This window comes from Dreissena polymorpha, chromosome 2 (assembly GCF_020536995.1).
Source record: "Dreissena polymorpha isolate Duluth1 chromosome 2, UMN_Dpol_1.0, whole genome shotgun sequence".
Classification (NCBI taxonomy): Eukaryota; Metazoa; Mollusca; class Bivalvia; order Myida; family Dreissenidae; genus Dreissena; species Dreissena polymorpha.
Genome location: NC_068356.1, coordinates 142,098,301 through 142,105,380, shown reverse-complemented (window position 1 = coordinate 142,105,380; position 7,080 = coordinate 142,098,301). Strand labels below are relative to the sequence as shown.

The 7,080-nt window shown below is 39.0% G+C and overlaps 1 non-coding gene across 1 annotated transcript; it reads left to right on the top strand.

Annotated features, from left to right (window-relative positions):
- Nucleotides 1–115: 115 nt before the first annotated feature.
- Nucleotides 116–187, top strand: Trnag-ucc (transfer RNA glycine (anticodon UCC)). The gene has a single exon. It is a non-coding gene; the product is annotated as a tRNA-Gly (tRNA).
- Nucleotides 188–7,080: the final 6,893 nt, after the last annotated feature.

Here is a 7,080-nt window from a genome sequence, read left to right as displayed (position 1 = left end):
GTTATTCAGAAATGTTTCGCTTACTTAAAATATATAGCATTCATAAAAATATGGTGTATGACGATAATTTTTATGTTTATAATATATATACTTTTTATGTTCGTGACTTTTGTGTGCGTCGGTGGTGTAAAGGTTAGCATGGTTGCCTTCCAAGCAGTCGATCCGGGTTCGATTCCCGGCCGACGCATTTTTTCTAAACTGCTGTAAATCGAACCCGGCCGACGCATTTTTTCTAAACTGCTGTAAATAATACTTATACAACATAATACAACATGGATCATCCTGACTAGACTGCGCGATTGTGCAAACGTCAATTATTTTTTTTTGCAATCAAATGTCTTGTTTACATTATTAATTCGATCAAAAGGGCATATCAAAATATTCCACGTCTACCAAGTTTTTGGTCAAAGAAATAATGTTTATCCAAATAGACCATTGAACTGTTGCCAATGAGACCTTAACGAGCACAAGTAGACAACTTCGAGAATATGCATATTTGGTTGCCCCGCCCTCACGTGTAAAAGGCTACTCCGCCATGGAAGTGCTGACCATGCACAAATAAATCTTCCCGCTCCTAGCGCGCTGCGCCGCCTTTATGGCTGTTCTAGATGTCACCAGTTATCGACCCGAACCCGAGAAAAGTTTCCCCAGCAGGTTAATCGTGCTAAGTACCGCCGTCCTCTACGCTGACATCTCCGCTGCACTCGCACTTCTTCCGACGATTGAGTGAAAGCCACTACCCACCCACTATGGTATACGAACTGGTCCAAAACTATTCTAAACTGTCCGGGACGGACACCATAACCCACGGACCATTAACCATTCCGCTCGTCGATTCTTCCAAGTTCTGGAAGCGAACGAAGTCAGTGAAAGAGGACGTTAGGCTCGATGGATTACGGTACTCGCTGGATCAGCCGAGGCGCCCGAAGAAGTTCCCCTTTCCGACTCTCTTCAGACGATGTAGGGAAACACCTATCAACCCATCGGAAATTAATATTCTGCTTGACAAAGTTTCCGAGAAGTCTATAAAAAGATCTTTTGTGGTCTGAACCCGGTCGTGACGTGCACGCTGACCAAGAGTAGAATCGTTATGCGTGAAATGTCCATTAAGTACATTGGAGTACGCTGCGCATTATCGATAACGGGGTTGTAGTTGAGCACACTTGTTATAGACGTTGCCGATTTGTTAAAAAGTTAGATCGAATCCCACAAGAAGCACGATCGAAAAAAAACGTATTGACATGACACGGGTATATGCACTTTATTCTACATGTTTTTATTATTACAATAGTCTTACCTGACACAGATCTGTTGGCTTTAATGAATTCGCTTTGTTTTAATTAATGTCTTTATTTAGAAACAAAGTCGCCAATATTCCAGTTTAAACTGTCAAAACTTACGTATAACTTGTAATATCATTTATATGTTGTACATTTGGCGTATTTTCCAAATTCCTTTATTATTTTTATACGCCCGTATAAAATACGGGACGTATTATGTGAAACCCCTTGGCGGGCGGCGGGCGGCGGGCGGCGGGCGGCGGGCGGCGGGCGGAAGGCATCACTTTGTCCGGACTCTAATTCAAATTGTATTCATCCGATCTTCACCAAACTTGGTCAGCAGTTGCATCTAGTTGATATCTAGGCCAAGTTCGAATATGGGTCATGCCGGGTCAAAAACTAGGTCATAGGGTCAATAAGTGCATTTTCAAAGGGGCCACTTTGTCCGGACTCTATTTCAAATTGTATTCATCCGATCTTCACCAAACTTGGTCAGCAGTTGCATCTAGTTGATATCTAGGCCAAGTTCGAATATGGGTCATGCCGGGTCAAAAACTAGGTCATAGGGTCAATAAGTGCATTTTCAAAGGGGCCACTTTGTCCGGACTCTATTTCAAATTGTATTCATCCGATCTTCACCAAACTTGGTCAGCAGTTGCATCTAGTTGATATATAGGCCAAGTTCGAATATGGGTCATGCCGGGTCAAAAACTAGGTCATAGGGTCAATTAGTGCATTTTCAACGGCGCCACTTTGTCCGGACTCTAATTCAAATTGTATTCATCCGATCTTCACCAAATTTGGTCAGAAGTTGTGTCTAGATGATATGTAGGTCAAGTTCAAATATGGGTCATGCCGTGTCAAAAACTAGGTCACGAGGTTACTTAGTGCATTTCAAGCATTTAGCATGGTGTCCGCTCTCTAATTGAAGTAGTTTTCATCTGATCTTCACCTAATTTGGTCAGAAGTTGTGTCTAGATGATATGTAGGTCAAGTTCGAACATGGGTCATGCCGGGTCAAAAACGAGGTCACATAGTGCATTTCAAGCATTAAGCATGTTGTCCGCTCTTTAATTGAAGTAGTTTTCATCTGATCTTCACCAAATTTAGTCAGATGTTACATCTAAGTGATATCTAGGTCAAGTTCAAATATGGGTCATGCCGGGTCAATAACTAGGTCTTGAGGACACTTTCAAGCATTGAGCATGGTGTCCAAAACCTTCGAACGGGCGTATCTTGTGACAGTTTGGCACTCTTGTTTATTTTTCAATAGTTGATTATTTGTACTTGAACCTATAATTTTAATACGTGTATACTCGTGGGTATTATTTCGCTTGTTTGTGTATAATCAATGTATGTAATATTTGAATATAATTCATTTTTAATCTATTGCAATTTTGAATGCATGGCTTGGAAGTATTGTGCAATGCTGTTGTAATGTTTTTTTTCCATCCATAACAGACCTTTTAACGTTAATAATTGTATGCAACCGCATTCCACAAATGAGCTAGGCATAAATCATTCCTTAGAAACATAACGTCTTACATACCAAAATAATATCACAATAATAAACAAGTAATTACATTAAAAAGAGAATCGGTGTCAACTGATGTGTTTTGTGTCCTAAACACTTAACTTTAGGACAACGATAATATATGCAAACAATATTTGATGCGCGGAAAAATATTTGGGCCGTGCTATGTGAAATGCATGTGTGCGAAGTGTCGTCCCAGATTAGCATGTGCAGTCCACACAGGCTAATCATGGACGACACTTTCTGCAAACTGGATTTTTGCTAAGAAGAGACGATCTTTAAACGAAAAAATACAATACAAGAGGAAAGTGTCGTCTCTGTTTAGCCTGTGAGGACTGCACAGGCTAATCTGAGACGACACTTTACGCACATGCATTTAACCCCCTTCTCACAGACCACTACCCATATACAAGGTCACGCTCCTAACTCAGTGTGTTTATATTTCACTTAACATGATTCCAAACGGGTTTTTAATATCAACATCATGCATTTCATTTTTGGCTGGAAGAAAGTCACAATGATTTATGATAAATAAACACAGACCAAAAAGCTGTGTACGGCCAACTTATGATAAAAAAACACAGACCAAAAAGCTGTGTACGGCCAACCACTTTACGATGTCTTTTCGAAGAACGAAGTATTTGAAATATGTATGGATGATAAGAATTATGCATAGATTACCGTTTGTTTTATGTAAAGTGTTTGTGTTTTATTGTATGAAACAAATGTTTAAAAATGCATTTATGAGAAATTAGTCAATACAACTGGATCAACAACCACTGATTTATGGATATGGTGCATTATGGACCAACACCAATCCATTTATGGGATAATGTGGATAAGGGATCAACACTCATTAATATATAGGATATGGTGCAGTATGGATCAACAGCAATTATTGCATGGCATACGGTGCTGTATGGATCAACACCCATTAATTTATGGGTTGGAGTGTAGTGTTGATCAACACCCATTAATATATTTAACATGGTGCAGTATGGATCAACACCAATTGATTCATGGGATTTGGTGCAGTATGGATCAACACCAAATAATTTATGGAATATGGGTCGGTATGGATCAACACCAATTGATTTATGGGATTTGGTGCAGTATGGATCAACACAAATTGATATATTGGATTTGATGCAGTATGGATCAACACCCATTAATTTATGGGATATGATGAAGCATGGATAACAACTAATTATTTATGTGATATGATGCAGTACGGATCAACATCAATTGATTTATGGGATATGTCGCAGTCTGGATCAATACCCATTAATTTATGGGATATGGTGCAGTATGGATCAACACCAATTGACTTATTGGATATGGTGCTGTAGGGATCAACACTCGTTAATATACGAGATATGGTGCAGTATGGATCTAAGCCCATTTATTTATATGATTTTGTTCAGTTTTGATCAACACCCATTAATTTATGTGATATGGTGCACTATGGATCAACACCCATTAATGTATAAGATATGATGCTGTATTGATCAACACCCACTAACGTATAGAATAAAGTGCAGTATGGATCAGCACCCACTGATTTTTGGGATATGGTATAGTATTGATGAACACCAATTAATTTATGTGTTATAGTGCAGCATGGATCCACACTTATTAGTTTGTAGGATATTGGGCATTATGGATCAACCCCCATTAATGTATGGGATATATTGCAGTATGAATCAACACCCATTAATAAATGGCATATGGTGCAGTATGGTTCAGCAGCAATACCATCGGAGTAAGAAAGATTCACTTTGACGGTGTTTGGTTTCCTCTATAATGTTCACAGGTCGCAGAATAAAACTAGCAAAGAAGTTATGGAACATAGCTTGATTCTTGAGAAAGCTTTGCAACATGGGGACTCAAAGACATTGATGCAGTGCAACACGGGGACCCCAAAGGCATTGATGCAGTTGATCTGAGCAGTGACCTGACAGCCATTTCAAGACGAGTTGCACGATGTACATCATTATTATACCGGATTTATATAGCGCCCTTTTCATGCAAGAGTGCACGTTCAAAGGCGCTAAAATCGCCAAAGGAAGTACTAAACTTTATATTGCAAAAATCTAAAAGAAAGTGTCATCAACACTGTTATAGCCCTGCAAATCCTCTTGACACTTCTCGTTTCTGTGGCTAGTAGTGAGCGAAGCTTCTCGAAGCTCAGCCTCATAAAAACATATCTGCGAACATCCATGCTACATGAAAAACTGGTTGGACTAGCTACTCTGTCAAATGAACATGAAATTGCTAGAGACATGGAACTGATGGAACTCGTTTCTACATTTGCTAAAGCAAAGGCGCGAAAAATAAAGGTTTTTAATTTAATAACATATCATTATACATGTATATATTATTTTGAATGTAAATACGAATTGAAACTAACGGCAGCACAGCATTCGTTTGTGAAACGTAATATTATATAAACAATTAGTTGCCGTGAGCACGGGGGGGGGGGGGGGGGGGCAGTGCGACAGGTTCGCCTAGGGTCATTAATTTATTGGATATTGAGCGGCATGGATCAATACCCATTAATGTATGGGATATGGTGTAGTATGGATCAACAACACTTGACTTATTAGATATGGTGTAGTAGGGATCAACACTCATTAATATACGGGATATGGTGCAGTATGGATCAACGCCCATTGATTAATAGGATTTTGTTCAGTTTTTATCAACACACATTAATTTATGGGCTTTGGTGCACTTTGGATAAATTTATTTATGGGATATGGTGTCGTATAAAGCAGAAAAAGAGAACATAATCCGCGAAAAATATGTTAAAATTGATCTCATTTATTGAAATGATCATGTGGAAAACAAAAACAACAACAACGCCACATTTTTGTCAATATATTTCTAATTGGAATCAGAAACAAAAACATGTGAAAATGCCGTTTCGTCAATATGTGAACGAGTTCTTATAAGGCACTGGTATCATTTTGTAGTAACGAATGTTTTTGTTTTGCCACTTCATGAGGGCATTTAGATTGGCCTGTCCGTGAGGTTGTCCTTGGGTCCTTCGCAATGTGTGTGTGTATGTGTGTGTGTGTGTGTGTGCGCGCGCGCGGAACTAAAAAAACATTGGTGCTAGAGGAATTTATAATTGCAAACTTATCAACTAACATGTTCAATTGCACACCTCCATGTTCGGCTTTCACATATTTTCGATATACCAGGAGAGTTGTTAAAAAATTGTTTTAAAAACATTATTTAAAGAAAAGCATCACATACCGGTGTGTTTACATCCATTAATGTTCAGTTGTGAACCTCACAAAGTCACGTGATCCTGCACCCAGTTTAAGGAATGGCAGGCTTCTCTGGGACATTTCATACTGTGTATTGGATAACCGTGAAAATTGGTATCATTAAAGCCAAGTACATACTCAAAATCAACAAACATTTCGTAAAATATTCCGTAAAATAAAGTTAACCTATTAAAACACGAGTGTTCCTTGTAGCAATAGCCAAAATTTCAACTCTAGATTAGGTATGGTAACATAGAACTACCGAGATACAAAATTCTCGTTTTAATTGTGTGTGTGTGTGTGTGTGTGTGTGTGTGTCACAATTAATATATTCGATGTAAATTTCCCGTGACGATATCCGAACATTTAACAGCAAACGCGAGATTGGATTCGGGCAGCGTCGGAAGCACGACGTAGTTCTCGTGAGCTTCCCGAATACTACGTAATTAACATTTATACTTTGATAATGGCAATCGATGTTAGTCTTCAAAGCCACGAACCATTAGCTAGGCTGTTGAGATCGTATTATAAAAAACTATTGATAAAAAGTAGACAAGTGACACATAATATTAATGAATGAATACACGAATAAATGAATGAATTTCAGTGAACTATTAAGCCCTCCTCCCCTGACCGATAGGTGCCGTTCCTCCACACCAGGACAGGCACATCTAGATCCATATTTGTACACATATATCATCCATAAATTTGTACACAAACTAATAGAAAATACAATGCCAATTTAGAATGAAAATACAAATTTATACAACCGGGGCGGCTGAAGCAAATTGACATAGGGGCGGCGGACGGAGTGGGTATGGGAGGGGGTATCCTCCTATGGGTGAGGGTATCCCCCTCCCGTTGGTGGAGGTCAAATTTTAGCATCAAATGGCGCATTCTGGTGCGTTGTTATGCCTGATACCTGAAACTTATACACGTCTATTGCAGGCATATTCTGAATGACAAAAGTTGTGACAGACAGACAGGCGAC